The sequence below is a fragment of the Benincasa hispida genome, chromosome 2 (assembly GCF_009727055.1).
Source record: "Benincasa hispida cultivar B227 chromosome 2, ASM972705v1, whole genome shotgun sequence".
Classification (NCBI taxonomy): Eukaryota; Viridiplantae; Streptophyta; class Magnoliopsida; order Cucurbitales; family Cucurbitaceae; genus Benincasa; species Benincasa hispida.
In genome coordinates, this window is record NC_052350.1 from 40,213,160 (window position 1) to 40,231,260 (window position 18,101).

Below are 18,101 nucleotides of genomic sequence, written 5' to 3' on the forward strand. Positions count from 1 at the left end.
AAACGGGACCTAAATTTTCAATATTTTAAATATGAGTGAAGTTAAAATCGACCAACACGCCCAAACTATCAAAACCACCTGACCCACTAGCAGTTCCATTGCAATTTGGTGGCTTAAGAAATAAAAAACAAAAGAGAAAAAAACAATCATTCTGGTTTCTTTGTAAATGCATTGGACAAAATTTGTAGTCGACCAACCTATACCTTCTTAAACAACTGATTGACCAAAAGCTTAATCTGGTGAGTGAAAGTAATTTTAATATTATACCATCTAACATTCTCTCACTGTAGGCCTGAAATATGTAGAAGACTCCACCAGTGGAAATCAATATTAATTGGAAAAGAAATAACATTGTAGGGTTTGAACATAGGGCTTTCTGCTTTAATACCATGTTAAATCGCCGAATGACCAAAAAGATTAAAGCTAATGGGTGAAGGCAAGTTCAAATTAATTTTCATTTATTGGGTCTTCTACAAATTTCAAGCCCACAAGGATAATTGTTAGATGATATAATGTTAAATTCTTCTTCACCCATCAACTTAAGTTTTTGGGTCAAACGATAATTTAACAAACTTCATCATCTTCTTCTATCTTCATTTCTCCATTTTGTATGAATACTCGACGACGATTCATCTTATTGTCTAAGGCACAAGAGACTTTGAGGGAGAATCGAGAGGATCATTGAAAGGAAAATAGTCTTAAACAGAAAAATAGCATGAGAGAAAGAGCAAATCGATGTTTGAGGTTCAGAGATAGAGACAAATGGCATGTTTGGCAGGTGGATTGAGTTAAGTTAGTAATAATTATCTGTGTTTAAAATGCTTGTTTGTATTTGAAGTGCAAAGTTGAGCTGAGTTGATAATAATTGTCTGTATTTGGGGTGAAGAGTTGAATTAGTTTAAAAAGTTTGTGTTTGGGGTGTATAGTCCATGTTTCCATGTGTTTAATATCGATATGAGAGGTGAATCAATATTTCCATTATATCGTAGAAAAACCCATGAAATACAAAAAGTAATCATAAAATACCACTAATATAAATATAACATAAATAATAGATATATTAACTGGAAATCATAAAATGTATATTTACTAATTCAAATTTATTTTTGAATTTTTTGTTTTTATAACTTTCCCAAAAGTATTCATTGAATCAATATTTTATCGATATTTTTATCGAAATTTTTGTAAAATTAAAATCTCGATATTTTCGTCGACATGGACATTTTAAATCTTGTAGCCCACGTTAATTCTGACTTTAAATTTCACTCAACTAGCTAGTACATTTCATCCCAATTGCCTTGGTAAACGGTAAGTCAGTAACTAAACTGACTAAGCCATATGTTCATGTGATTCGGTCGCGCAGTTCAGCTTGAATTTTTTTTTTTTTGTTCTTCGAACTTTTGGTTCGGGGGTGCCGGTTGCACAGTGACCAAGTTGAACCGATCCGCTTGTAGCCCTAAGTTTAAAGGTTCCAGGGCAAATTTTAAATTTATAAGTAGTATTAAATTACAACTTTAGTCTCCAAACTTGAAGTCTGCATGTTACAAAGGACCTCAAACTTTAAAATGTTGTCTACTAAGTTTCTAAACTTTTAATTTTATTGTATGATAGGTAGCAGACTAAACCTTCATTTTTATGTCGACTAGTTTCATGAATCAAAAAAGAAAATCTTGAATTGCACATCTTTTTTTTTTTATATCCGTGAGTCCTAATCCTACGACATTAGAATGTGAAGTAAATTTGTAGCATATTAAATTCTTGGTAGGTGGTCACCATATATTAAACTCATGACCTCTTAGCTCTTTAACTAGGCCAATCCATAATGGTTCTATATATTCAAATACCAAATTGAAAGTTTAAAGATGGATTAGACACTTTTTAAAACTCACTGATTTATTCAACACAAATTCTCATACATTTTGTTTAAAGAAAGATTTTTAGAATAAATATATTTTTAGAAAAGTCTAGAAACGATAGATTTTTTTTATTTTTTTTTATTTTTAGTTTATAGGTACATTCCACAAATATACTTTTTTTTTTTTTTAAAAAAAAAACTTCTAATGCTACGATAATACATACTACATCTATTGATTATTTCACACGTCATTAAATGATTCATTAATTTATTAAATATTTATTATGTGAACCCTACATAATTCTTAAAAGCTTCTTATATAAAAAGTAATAAATGAAGGTAGTATAGAAAATCTTCGGTACTACCGTAATACTAGAAATTTCTTCTTTTTTCTGGTCTTGATTTGTATTGATGTATTAATATACAAGAGTTTGTTATAAATATAGGCATTTTTGTAAGAAATCCATGCATCACTAACACATTATCAAACAGCCCTGAAGAAGCCTATCTTATTCATCATTTTTTTCATCCAAGCTTTCCTATTTATCAGTCAATCAGCATATGCATATCAAAAAGGTGCAAAAGCAATCATAGCCAAAACCTTATTCATATCAGCTTCCATTATTTATGTTATTAATTTCTCTAAATATTACCGCAAAAGAAAGCACTCAGTCCGGCGGCTGCCACCAGGCCCAAAGCCATGGCCTCTCCTCGGCTGCCTTCCATCAGTGTTGATGAACAGAAACATGCCAACACACGTATGGATTCATGCGATAATGAAGTAATTCCATACTGAAATGGCCTGCATTCGTCTCGATCAAATATTCACATAATCCCTGTCACTTTTCCAGAACTCGCTCTTGAATTTTTAAAGACACATGATTCTGTCTTCGGATCACGACCCCTTTCTATGACTGTTGAGATATTGAGCCGCAGATATCTTAGTGCAGTTCTTTCACCCATGGGAGGTCAATGGAAGAAGATGAGAAGGATACTCGTTTCTCATGTTATGAATCCTTCAACTCACCATCGACTGCTTGGCCAAAGAACAAAGGAAGCTGAACTCTCTTACGCTACATTTTCAGCCTCACTGAAAATGGTGAAGCGATCAACATAAGAAGCATTGCACAACATTATTGCGGTAACATTATTAGAAGAATGGTGTTTAATAGAAGATATTATGGAAAAGGGAGGGAAGATGGGGGGCCATCTTTTGAAGAAGAGAACCATAATCAAGCAATGTTTACATTTCTAACGTATCTTAATGCATTTTTCGTATAAAATTTTATGCCTTGTTTGAAGCCATTTGATCTAGATGGACACGAGAAGATAGTAAAAAAGGCTTTTAAAGTCATAAGAGATCTTGACGAACCCATTATAGACAAAAGAGTGCAAGAATTGAGAGATGAGAAGAAAAAGGAGGTGGAGGACATTCTTGATATCCTTATCTCACTCAAAAATGAGAATGGTAAATCGTTGTTGTCAATCGAAGAGATTAAGGCTCAAGTCACGGTAATCTTTATCGTTTTCTTCATCATATTACTATAGAGGATTCCACATTAAAAAAGATGAAGAGACCTCACTTTATTTGTAAGATATAATGATTAGTCCTCTCATTATAGCCAGTTGGTTTAGAGATAAAATCTCAGTTTTATATAATATGGTATAATATCGTGTGAAGCTCAAACAAGTATTCAATCCAAACTTGAAAGCTCACTTGACACTAACATTACCATGATGCAATTTGCTAGACTTCTACAAGAATTTTCATGGAGCTTATTGTCAGGAATCACAAAGATAGATTTCTCTAGAACAGATACACTCTCGCTTTCGAAGCAATTACCTTTACATGCACAGCCACGTTTATCTCATATTATGCATCCAACTCTTATTGATAATGAACCATAAAGCTAAGTAAAACAATATAGTAATTAATAATTTAATTATTATCAATTAATTCCAAGTTTACCCTTATTTTTTAAGGGGATGGTCCGAGTTTTTCACATTTCCTTCTTCTACCTCTTCATTACATTTTTTGCAACAGAGAATTATGTTGATCTCTCTCGTTGAAATTTTCATTTTGATTTCACTTTCAAAATTTCTCCTATATCCTTCTTGTTTGTTTTATTGTTTCTTCTTGCCATTTCAATTTGAATTATGGATCATTCTTCTCATCGATTGCGGTTTTGTTCTTGATCATATATATATCCTTCTAAGTTACATAACTAATAGAAATCCATCTATGATGGAAGTATCAGTGATAGACTTCTATCAATGATAACAAAATATCACTGATGTATTTTTAGTAATGTGCTTCTATCAATGAAACTTTTATTCATTGATAAAATCATCAATAATAAACATCTATCAGTGATAGGAACATTAGTGATAGGCTTTTATTACTGATATATGCTTCAATGAATGATATAAACCTATCATTGATATAATAGTCTATCATTGATGTACTTCTATCTATATTCTTTTCTGACCCTAATCAATTAAAGAAGATCATATATACAAACAATAATTCACATGCATTGAATATATCACATACCTTAGGCAGTGATTTGTTACGAAATCGACAATTAAAGAATACAAAAAGGAACGTAGAGATAGAGAAGATCGACATATAGATATACGTGGTCACTAATGGTGTGTTAGCTACGTCTACGGGCAGAGGGAGAACAGTATTATTAAGGAGAATATTTTCAGAGAATTACATCAAACGGCGCCTCTAGGGTTAGAGAGTTTATATAGCACACTACTCTAAACCCTCGGGTCTAGCGAGACCCTGTACTTAATTGTTCGAGGTGTCAACAAACAAATTCAAAGCATGATTAGTAAAAGGTAACGATTTATGATTGAAGGTAACTACTAGTGTTGATATGCGAAGAAGAAAGAGAATGGAAGTTTACTTACCGTTGATTATCAACAACTAGTAAAAAAAAATCAAAAGGAGCCCTGTGATCAGTGGAAATACAATGTGTAGGTAGCGAATACGTAGGGAGACTATTCCCTGTGATTAGGTAGGGAAAATATTAGCGATTTTTGCTGATATTACTTCCATAGTTAATGTGCTAAAATTCTAATATTTTTCTTTTCTAGAAAGATGAAATAGACGGGTGTTCTTTCAAGTTTCATGCAAATTTCAAATCTCAATTTTACACAAATGGACAAATTGAATATTTAAAAGTAGAACCATTTACATTTTTAGTTTCTTTTAAAATCCGTAGTCCTCCAATTCCCTAGCCCTATTGAATTCACAAGAGTATATAGTTGTTACTATTAACTTTTCGGCTCTTAATCTCAAATTAGTTAGTTTTAATTAATTAATATTTTGATGATAACAAACTTACTTTTATTTATTAATAATTTGAGTGTTTTGAATTGCTCATTGCATAGAGTTCATAACGATTCCAATGCAATTTAAATCACTTAAATTAGAGAACATGTTGAAAAAAAATAAAAAGATAAAAAATTTAAGATGGTGACGTGACGACTAAATAAATCAAATTGGACTCAATTAAAGAGTGACAAAGCAATAGAGAATGACACATGTGGGCTTTAGTTGGATTTAAAAAGAAAATGAAATTTAGCTTTTGTTTAGTTTTGATTTAAAAGCAAAATAATTGAAAAAGAAATGAAAATAAAAAAGAATATATAATATATATGTGTTAACGGTCAGAAAGTTGGAAAAAAAAAGTTTAAATGTGTGCGCAGGTGACGGTTGGTTATAACTTATATATATATACACATACATATATATATACACACACATGCACACTTATATATAATATTTTATATTTAATTTTATTACCGTTATTAAATCTTTTAATCTCCACTCTTTATTTTTCATTTTACAAAAGATCCAAGTATCCAAATTAAAGGTGATTTCAACTTCTTTTCTCTCTATTTAAACTCCTCACCTTCTCCACATTTTAACAACAATTTTACATTATTTTTCAATCTTCCATAAAACATAAAATCTCAATTATGGCTCTCTCTAAGCTTCAATTTTCTTTTTTTCATCTTATTATTGTTAGGAATGTCCTAAAACTTGCCGTTCGTAAATTTCATGTTAAACATTCTATTTATCAATAAAATATTATTGAGTATCTTATTCGATAAAGTTGTTGATATTGCATTCTATTATGAAAATCCAATAAATATATCCATGGCTATAGTATGAATACTTTAACTCTATGTAGTGACATAAACAAGATCAAGTTAATAGTATATAACCTAAATGGTCTATAAGTATATGGATGAAATTGAGTATCTCATCTTGATAACACTATTGGATGAGACCCATTTTGTAGAGGTAATACAAATTATGTGATCCATAGATCATTCATGTAGAGACATGTGAGTAGGGGCATCCTATGCAATGAGTTTGCATAAAGATTGGACCACGAAATAGTCACTTTTCTTTATAACGACCGTTTACTGTTAAAACTGACTAGGATAACTCGATCTTAATCCTGAGCTAGCTATGAACTCCTGTTTATTCGGGATTGTCCTTTGATCTACATGGGTGAGAGCAGTCCAACAACACTACTCAATAAGCCATCCATTTTGGGATAAGACCGGATAGATAGCTGGGGACATAGCCTTGCAAGATGAAATTCACTCCTACCTATTTTAGGGCTAGCAGATAGGTTGTTCTCTTAATGCTGAATCCTGGTCTTGAACAATCAGGGCTCCGCCCTCTCATGATAAGAGGGACATGATTCATAAGTGGTATTATGAATCAGATGTTCATTAGAGGATCAGTGGGAGCTTAAGGAATAAGATGTATTTACACGGATAAAACGGTAATTTTGGCCCAGCTGTAAACACGAACAACCTGTGAAGGATTGACTTACTGATTATGGTTAACATGGACAGAAATACATCTACAGTGAAGAGAGTGCAACCATCGAGCTATAGTGGTGTGTCTTGATGGTTAACGAAAAGTAATTAATTCGGTTTAAAGAGTTTAACAAATTAATTACAAATCATTGGAGCTCATGATCTATAGGTCCAATAGGTCCCTCTACTAGCTCATAAATTGGAATAATGAATTGAGTATTGATTAGATGAATTTTGAATTTAGGGTTATGAATTTGAAATGTTCAAATTCGGTTTTAGGGTTTTCAATTAATTGTATACGATGCAATTAAAAACGTTTAAATTAAAATGAGATTGGAGAATCAATTAATATTTAAATTATAATTTAAATATTAATTGATTCTCCAATCTCATTTTAATTTAAACGTGAATTTGAATCATATTGGTGGAATTGATGTTTTATTAATTTAATATTAAGATATTAAATTAACTAAATTAGTTTTATTTAAATTAATTAATTTTGAATTAATTTTATAAAACTAAATTTAAAATAAAATAGTTTTATTTAAATGAAAAATCAATTTTATTGAAATTGTTTTGAGTTAGTGAATTTTACCAAAAATTGGAAATATCCACTACCATCATATATGGTGTTTTATCACCAAATTCCACCATGAATTCTTCAATCAATACCAAGTAGGAGCTACCCTATATGCAACCATGCTCTAATGTATGAAATAAGTCTATATAATGAAGCTTATGCATAGAATTTGGGATCTCTTTGAGTTCTTTATCCAAGTTGCTGCAAATCAGAAAACTCTACTACCCTCTCTCTGGTTCATCTTCAATTCAACCTGATTAGAGGGTTTTCCCCACACGTTCCTTCTTGAGCATAGTGGAGAAGATCTTGTTGGTGGTCTATCTGAATAATCTATCTCAAACTTATGGAGATTCTATTGAAATCGTGAAGAGAACTACAAAGGTATTGTCTTGTTCAAACCCTCTTATGAAAACCTCAAGAGTAGCATGGTTAAAACTCAAATTAAATGTAGTTTAAATGATTATTGATTCGGAATTTTTCTGTTGCATGTTATATACTCCTTCAAATGGTATCAAAATATGATTTAAGCACTTAACTATTGTTAATTTGAGTTTGGTGGGTGTTCTTCATGAACTGTATGAAAATGGTGTACTTATATTGTTTTTTAGTGTTTTGGCATTTGATTCTTTTCAATTATGTTGTAACTCTTATAATTGGCTCTTGTTTGATGGGTTTTAATATGTGTTGAAGAGTCTGTAATTGGTTTGGAGTCATTAGACTTGCAATTAAGATATAATTGAAGAAAGAAGTGAAGAAGGTCGAAGCAGCAGAAAGTGGAAATTTGAATTTCTGCCAGATACTCAATGGCATTCTCGATGAAATTTCATGAAATACTCAATGCACGATGTCATACTTAGTGGTACTCGAGGCATTTAATCGATGATATTTCATGAAATTTGGATTTAGAAAAATGAAATTTGGCTTTTGTTTAGTTTTGATTTAAAAAAAAATGAATTGAAAAAGAAATGAAAATAATATATATTATAATGTCTTAATGGCCAGAAAGTTGGAAAAAAAAAGTTTATGTGTGTGTGCAGGTGACAGTTGGTTAAATATATATATATACATGCACACATATATATAATATTTTATATTTAATTTTATTACTGTTATTAAATCTTTTAATCTCCACTCTTGATTTTTCATTTTAGAGAAGATCCAATTATCCAAATTAAATGTGATTTTAACATCTTTTCTCTCTATTTAAACTCTTCACCTTCTTCACATTTTAACAACAATTTTACATTAGTTTTCAATCCTCCATAAAACACAAAACCTCAATTGTGGCTCACTCTAAGCTTCAATTTTCTTATTTTCATCTTATTATTGAGAGAGATATTTTATGTAGTGAGGGTTGGATTGTTGTGAGCTTAACATTTGTGAATCCACGCGATTAAAAGAGTTGTAAGAGAGTTCTTCCATTTTGTTATTTATCTTCTTATCATTGTAAGGATTGCTCATGATCCTGAAAAATGGTTGTTGTAATAGTTTGATCCTCAGCCATGAAAAGGGTCGGGTTTATTCTTGCACTCGAACAAAAAATGTTGCGGTTCGACTCTATGCCATAGAAAGCATCAAATTTGGGTGACATACCCAAGAGCAGCTTGGGAAGTGGATGTAGGCTAATTTTGAAAAACCACTATAAACTTTTCATTTCATTTTCTCTATCTCTGTTCTATTTAATTTTGCAATTAGTTTGTTATTATCTTTTATTTGCATGAAATTAATTGCTATAATTTTTTCTTGAAATTAATTACTCACATTTGATTATTTAAGTTAATAAAATTTGCTTTTCATGTTTACTATCAATCTTGTTATGAAAATTAAACTAGGTACTTGAAATTGTTCATGTCAATTTATTAATCATTTTGAAGTTAATATATGTATAAAATTATTATTTAAATTACTTATTAGCAAAAGTATATTAATTTGCTTATCTGGGCCCACGTTAGAAAAAGGTTTTAAATAGTTTGATTAAAGGCTTCTCGCAGATTTGACAAATTAAGTTTTAAAAATCAGGTCAATTTGGCAAAAATGGTAAAAGAATAAGTCCACCCAATGAAATGTCAAAAAAGTAGGGATACATCTGATATCCCTAATACACCTGATGCACTTGATATATATTTAATATACACCTGATAAACTTGTTACACTTGATACATTTGATACACCTGATACACTTGATACATTTGATACACTTGATACCTCTTTATACACTATTGATGTGCCCTTGATACACTCACATTTCTACCCTTGATACACTTGATCCTGATCCTGATTTAGAGTGGCGTCATTGAACGGAGGAATCAGAATGGCACTATCGATGAGAAACGACTCTACGATGGAACTCAAACTGCTCGATGTAGGCCTATTAGCCTAAACATACTCAAAACTAGCGATGACGATGACGAAGGTGAATGTTGGTTGGGCAATGATTGCCAACATCAACAAAAATCGAGTGACAGTCGGCTGATGACTTCTTGTATGACAGATAGTCATAAGAGAAAGAGAGAGGAAGATCGATAGCAGGCTTGCGCCGCAGACATGGCGGCAACTACGACACTCGCGACATAGGCAACATGTTACTCATCTTTTCTTTGTGGATGATAGTTTGATCTTCTTAAAAGCATCGATTAAGGATTTTTGGGTCTTGAAGCAACTTCTAGATTGTTATGCTCAAGCATTGGTTGAATTAATTTTATAAAAATAAATTTTAAATAAAATAGTTTTATTTAAATGAAAAATCAATTTTATTGAAATTTTTTTGAGTTAGTGGATTCTTCCCAAAAATTGGAAAAATCCACTAACATCACATATGGTGTTTTATCACCAAATTCTACCATGAATTCTTCAATTAATACTAAGTAGGAATTGCTCTACATGCAGTCATGTTCTAATGCATGAAATAATTCTATATAATGAAGCTTTACGCATGGTATTTGGGAGATCTTTGAGTTCTTTATCCAAGTTGCTGCAAATAAGAAAATCCTACTACCCTCTCTTTAGTTCATCTTCAATTCAGGTTGATTAGAGTGTTTCCAATACACATTCCTTCTTGAGCATAGTGGAGAAGATATTGTTGGTGGTTTATCTGAATAATCCAACTCAAACTTGTGGACATTCTTCTAAAATCGTGAAGAGAACTACAAAGGTATTGTCTTGTTCAAACCCTCTTATTAAATGTAGTTTAAGTGCCTATTGATTTTGAATTCTTCCGTTGCATGTTATATTACTTCTTAAATTGGTATCTGAGCATGATTTAAGCGCTAACTATTGTTAATTTGAGTTTGATGGGTGTTCTTCATGAACTGTATGAAAATTGTGTACTGATATGATTTTTCAATGTTTTGGCATTTGAATCTTTTCAATTATGTTGTAACTCTTGTAATTGACCCTTGTTTGATGGGCCTTAATATGTGTTTAAGAGTATGTAATTTTTTTGGAGTCATTAGAGTTGCAATTAGGATGTAATTGAAGAAAGAAGTGAAGAAGGTCAAAGCAGTAGGAACTGGAAATTCGAATTTCTACCAAATACTTGATGCTCGATGGATACTCGATGGTATTCTTGATGAAATTTCACGAAATACTCGATGCACAATGCCATACTCGATGGTACTCGAGGCATTTACTCGATGATATTTCATGAAATACTCGTTTCATGATGTCATACTTGATGGTACTCGATGCATCTAGTCGATGATGTTTCATGAAATACTCGATACTCGATGCTAGATGCCTTACTCGATGGTCGATGGTGTCTACTCAATGGTATTTTTTTTTTGAAATATTTGATGTTCGATGATACTCGATGCATACTAGCATACTCGATGTTGGTTACTTGCTAATACTCGATGGGTTTTGCCCAGTTCAATGCGATTTGAGTGGTCCAGAAGTTTTTTCAAGCCGATTTTGCTGATTCTTGTAATAATTAGTTTTTTTTTTGTTTTAAAATGCCAAAAACTAAAAACCATATCGGCTTTATATTTAATTATTTATGCATTTGATGTTTATTATAATTAAATATTTTTATATGCATAAAGTATGTCATTTAGATTTAAAATCCCACCATAGGTAAACATGTTACATGCATTATTGTATGTTATAATTAGTTATAATATATAGTATGCATATTTTAGGATTTTTCAAAAATTGATGTAATTGTTATATTGATTTTAAATACCTTTGAAGCATATTATGGTTTGTTAAAGCATGTTTATTTTATAAGTTTGTTATAAAATGAAATTAGACTATAAAATCCATAACAAAAACAGCATGCTCACTTAGGTTAGCAACTAGTTTTAACAGTTAAAATAGATTGTTACCTTATAAAATTTGGTTACAAACTCAAATCGATTCATAAAACTTGTCTAAGGCTGGGGTATTTAAGTTGACGGTTTACGTAACACCTCCTACCTGGGGATTATGACCGAAATATTGAGCGTTGTTAACTAATTTTATGAGTTTGCGTGAGCGGTGTGAGATTTAAACTGGTTTAAACACTTAGACATCTTAGGTTAATTTCCAGATATAAATATTATACATGGATAAAAATCATATAGACTTAGGTTTTTTAAAGTTAGCCATTTTTAAACCTAAGTAAATAAATATCTAAACATTTAGAATACTTCAATGGGGGATTAACAATATATTTGATATAGTTATTAGCTCTCATGTCCTCAGGAGTTCCCACCATGAGATCCATGCTCGACTTCGTGTCGCTTTTACTGCGACTATTCCATTCATAAAGTGTTTGCATGGGTCAATAACAAGGTGAATGGGGGAAGTAGTTCATAGTAAGTTGGTGAAGGAAATGTGTCAACATTATCCTATGATCTCTTCCATTAGTTTGAACCGTGTGATTTCTATGTTGCACCTACTGTCATTTTTAGGCGGCACTAGCTAGTCGTTAACCACGACGATCCCCACGGAGGGTTGTAACATAGGATTCGGAACAACCCAAGCTTTAGAAATGATTAGGGTATTATAATTCCGTCTTGGATATTGTCTTCCACCTCGGGTGCATATTCATACCGTTCTATATGTTCTTAAAATAGCAGGTCACACTTACAAGAATTACTATTTGTTAGTAAGGATCTTGACCGAAAATGATAACTAAAAGAACTATAGGAATAAAGAGTTATTTTTATATAGTATTTGATCAGGATTGTCTTGCTTTAGTGAAAGTTTTTTTTACTGCCCCTCGAAGCAACTATTCTGAATCATTGAAGTATCGTTGCAAAATAAATAAATAAAAATGGATACTTTATTTCTTTGCTAAAAATTGGATTTAGATGCATAAGTTTAATAGATTTTGTTTAAATTTTTCAGCAATGTCAAATTCAATTATACAATTGCTTGCTTCCGATAAATTTAGTGGAGAAGGATATTCAAACTGGAAATCTAACATAAATACGATATTAGTTGTGGATGTTCTGAGGTTTGTGTTAATGGAGGAATGTCCTCCGATTCCCAATACAACAGTGAACCGAAATGTTTGGGACATCTATGATTGGTGTGTTAGGACTAATGAAAAAGCCAGGGCTTATATCTTAGCAAGTATATCCAATGTACTTAATAAGAAACATGAATTAATGCCCACTACCCATGAGATAATGGCGTCGCTCCAGGAGATGTTTAGGCAACCATCATCCTCTGTTCGATATGAAGCCATTAAGTATGTTTATAGTACTCGCATGAAAGATGGTACCAACATCAGAGAACATGTTCTCGATATGATGGTCCATTTTAATATTGCTGAGGCTCATGGGGCGACGATAGATGAAACCAATCAAATTAGTATGATATTAGAATCTCTTCCGAAGACTTATTTACCTTTTAGAACCAATGTTGTTATGAACAAAATTACTTACAATTTGATACATTGTTGAACGAACTGCAGACATATCAATCTATGATGAAAGTTAAAGAAAGTGTAGTAAATGTTATTTCACGACTTAAAAAGTTTCTAAAGGGTTCTACGTTTGGAACAAAACCTGCTAATAAAAAGAAGTCTGTTCCCTCTTCTTCAAAAGACAAAAATGTACAAATCAAGAAGAAGGGTAAAGGGAATAAGAAAACCACTGCAAAGAAAAATAAAAACAAAAACAAAACTCCCAAAGGGAAATGTTTCCATTGTAGAGAGGATGGGCATTGGAAACGTAACTGCCCAAAGTATTTAGCACAAAAGAAAGGGGAAAAGGCGAACCAAGGTAAATCAGATTTACTACTAGTTAAAACATGTCTAGTGGAGAATACTCACCTAACTTGGATATTAGATTCGGACGCCGCTAATCATGTTTGCACTTTTCTTCAGGAAACTAGTTCTTGGAAACAACTTTCTGAACAAGAAATAACTTTGAAGGTGGATGGGAGAAGTTATTTCAGCTCACTTTTTTGGAGAATCTTTCATCTTACTTAGAAATGTATATTATGTACCTAAGATGAAAAGAAACTTAATCTCCATTTCCTATCTGTTAGAAAATATGTACAAAATATCTTTTGAATCTAATGAAGTGTTTGTTTTTTCAAGAGGTGTTCGTATTTGTTCTGTATGACTCGAAAATAACTTGTACATATTAAAACCAACTGAAGTAGGTCATTCTAAATATAGAGATGTTTAAAATGGCTAAGACTTAAAATAAAAGACGAAAAATATTTCCTAACGCTTATCTTTGGCACCCCAAACTTGGTCACATTAATCTCAACAGGATTGAGAGATTGGTTAAAAACGGTCATCTCAGTCAGTTAGAAGATAATTCTTTATCTTTACGTGAATCATGTCACGAGGGAAAATGACGAAAAGATCTTTTTCTGAAAAAGGTCGTCGTGCTAAAGAGCTTCTCGAACTTATACATTCAAACCTATGTGGTCCGGTGAATGTAAAAGCACAAGGAGGATATCAGTATTTTGTCAATTTTATTGATGACTACACTAGATATGGCTACATTTACTTAATAAGTCACAAGTCTGAAGCTCTTGAAAAGTTCAAAGAATTTAAGACGGAGACAAAAAAAACTTTTTAAGTAAAAGAATCAAAACACTTCGATCTGATCGACATGGTGAGTATATGGATTTACAATTCTAGAACTATCTAGTAGATAATGGAATTCAATCCCAGCTCGCACCACCTGGAACACCACAACAAACGGTGTTACAGAAAGAAGAAATCGAACCTTGTTAGACATGGTCCGGACAATGATGATTTATGCTTAGTTACCTCAATCCTTTTAGGGGTATGCAGTACAGACTGCGGTATATATTCCAAACGTCGTTCCTTCAAAAAGTGTTTCAGAAATACTGTATGAGTTATGGAAAGGACGGAAAAGTAGTTTACGTCATTTTCGTATTTGGGTTGTCCATCACACGTGTTGGTACAAAATCCTAAAAAATTTGAAAAACATTCGAAGTTATGCCTCTTTATGGGATACTCAAAAGAAACAAAAGGAGGATTATTCTATGATCCCTAAGAAGATAAAGTGTTTGTATCAACAAACGCTACATTTTTGGAAGAAGATCATGTTAAAAATCATCAACCTCGCAGTAAACTAATATTACAAGAAATGACCAAAGATACTACAGAAAAATCAACCAAAGTTGTTGATCAAGTTGGCCCATCAACAATTGTTGTTGTCCCGTCATGTCCATCTCAAGAATTGAGTATACCTCGATGTAGTGGGAGGATTATTCAGCAACCTGAACGCTATATGGGTTTAACAAAAACTCAAAACATCATACGTGATGATGGTTTAGATGGACCATGTCATTGTTTGGTTTGAGCTTCCGCCCTACTATGTGCTAAATCTACGACATCGGATTTTGCAGACCCACGTTTTACCAAACTGAACTAAGAGCGCTTTCTTATTAAAGTAGATATGACTATAAAAAGGCAATGGAAGATGTTGATAGGGAACTATGGATAAAAGCCATGGACGTTTAAATGGAGTCAATGTACTTCCATTCTGTCTGGGAACTTGTAGATCAACCATATGGGATTAAACCTATAGGTTGCAAATGGATCTATAAAAGAAAACGAGACCAAACTGGCAAGGTGCAAACCTATAAAGCCTGACTCGTGGTAAAAGGTTTTACTCAAAGATAAGGGGTTGATTATGAAGAAACCTTTTCTCCTATGGCTACGATAAAATCTATAAGAATACTTCTATCCATTTCCACATATTATGACTATATAATATGGCAAATGGATGTCAAGACAGCTTTTCTAAACGGTCATCTTGATGAAAGTATTTTTATGTCTCAACCAGAAGGATTCATCGAACAAGGATAGGAATAAAAAGTTTGTGAGCTTAAACGATCCATTTATGAGTTAAAACAAGCTTCAAGATCCTGCAATATAAGATTTGATACTGCGATCAAATCTTATAGCTTTGAATATAATGTTGACAAACCTTGTGTATAGAAGAAAATAGTCAACAAAACTGTATCATTCTTAGTACTTTATGTTGATGATATCTTGCTCATTGGGAATGAGACAAGCTTCCTTGCTAACGTAAAGAGATGGTTAGCAACACAGTTCCAAATGAATGATTTGGATGATGCTCAATATGTTCTAAGGATACAAATTTTTCGAAATCGAAAGAATAGAACCCTAGCACTATCTCAAGCATCTTATATTGACAAGATGTTTTCAATATACAATATGCAAAAATCCAAAAAAGGTATATTGCTTTTTAGACATGGAATTCATTTTTCAAAGGAACGGTGTCCAAAGACACCTCAAGATGTTGAGGAAATGAAAAAAATTCCATATCCATCTGCAGTTGGGATTTTGTGTACGCAATGTTATGTACATGTCTTGACATATGCTTTACAGTTGGAATCGTCAGCAGGTTCCAATCCAATCCAGGACATAGTCATTAGACTGCTGTAGAAAACATCCTCAAATATCTGAGGAGAATGAGGGACTATGTGCTTGTATATGAACCTAAGGATTTGATCCTTACTTGATACACTGATTCTGATTTCCAGACAGATATAGATTGAGGAAATCTACTTCAGGATCAGTTTTCACTTTCAATGGAGGAGCTATAGTTTGAAGAAGCATTAAACAGAGTTGTATCACCGACTTCACGATGGAAGCAGAATACGTAGCTGCATGTGAAGCCACTAAAGAAGTAGTATGACTACGAAAATTTTTGGCTGACATGGAAGTAGTTTCAGATATGCACTACCCATCACATTATATTGTGACAATAGTGGTGTTGTTGCCAACTTGAAAGAACTAAAGAGTCACAAATGTGGAAAACATATTGAGAGAAAGTACCATCTCATCAGAGAGATAGTACACCGAGGAGACGTGATTGTCACGAAGATAGCCTCTGAAGACAATTTAGCTGATCCATTTATGAAGGCCCTCTCGACTAAAGTGTTTGAGGGCCACCTGGTTGGACTAGGACTCCGAGCAACATAGTCTAGTGCAAGTGGGAGAATATCTATGGTATTATAGATGCCCTAGTTTATTGTATTTTTCCTCTATGTTTCTCAACATTGTATATATATTTATTCTTACTGTAGTTTTAGTCCAAGTGGGAGAATTTTGGGAATGTCGTAGAACTCGCAGTTTGTAAATTTTGTGTTAAACATTCTATTTATCAATAAAATATTATTGAGTATCTTATTCGATAAAGTTGTTGACATTGCATTCTATTATGAAAATCCAATAAACATATCCATGACTATAGTATGAATACTTTAACTCGATGTAGTGACATAAACAGGATCAAGTTAATAGTATATAACCTAAATGGTCTATAAATATATGGATAAAATTGGTTATCTCATCCTGAAACACTATTGGATGCAACCCATTTTGTATAGGTAATACAAATGATGTGATCCACAGATCATTCATGTAGAGATATGTGAGTGGAGGCATCCTATGCAATGAGTTTGCATATAGACTAGACCACGAAATAGTCACTTTTCTTTATAACGATTGTTTACTGTTAAAACTGACTATTTCATACTAAAGTAACCTATAATAAACTTGATCTTAATCCTGAGCTAGCTATGAACTCCTGTTTATTTGGGGTTGTCCTTTGATCTGCATGGGTAAGAGTAGTCCAACAACACTGCTCAATAAGCCTTCCATTTTGGGCATAAGACCGGATGAATAGCTGAGGACATAGCCTTGCAAGATGGAATTCACTCCTACTAAATTTAGGGTAAGCAGATAGGTTGTTCTCTTAAGTGCTGAATCCTGGTCTTGAACAATTGGAGCCACGACCTCTAATGATAGAGAGAGACATGATTCATAATTGGTATTATGAATTAGTTTTTCATTAGAGGGTTAGTGGGAGCGTAAAGAACAAGATGTATTTACAGGGGTAAAATGGTAATTTTGACCCAACTGTAAATACGAACAACCTGTGAACGATCGACTTACTGATTATGGTTAACATGGATAGAAATATATCTACAGTGAAGAGAGTGTAACTATTGAGCTATAATGGTTTGTCTTGATGGTTAACGAAATGTAATTAATTCAGTTTAAAGGGTCTAACCAATTGATTACAAATCATTGGAGCTCATGATCTGTAGGTCCAATAGGTCCCTCTACTAGCTCATAAATTGGAATAATGAATTGAGTATTGATTAGATGAATTTTGAATTTAGGGTTATGAATTTAAAATGTTCAAATTCGGTCTTAGGGCTTTCAATTAATTGTATACGAAGAAATTAAAAACGTTTAAATTAAAACGAGACTGGATTTAAATATTGATTATATGAATTTGAATCATATCGGTGGAATTTATGTTTTATTAATTTTATATTAAGATATTAAATTAATTAAATTAG

General features: G+C 32.4%; 1 pseudogene; it reads left to right on the top strand.

Annotated features, from left to right (window-relative positions):
- The first annotated feature begins 426 nt into the window (after positions 1-426).
- LOC120072091 overlaps positions 427-18,101 on the top strand; it is a 19,356-nt pseudogene continuing 1,681 nt past the window's right edge.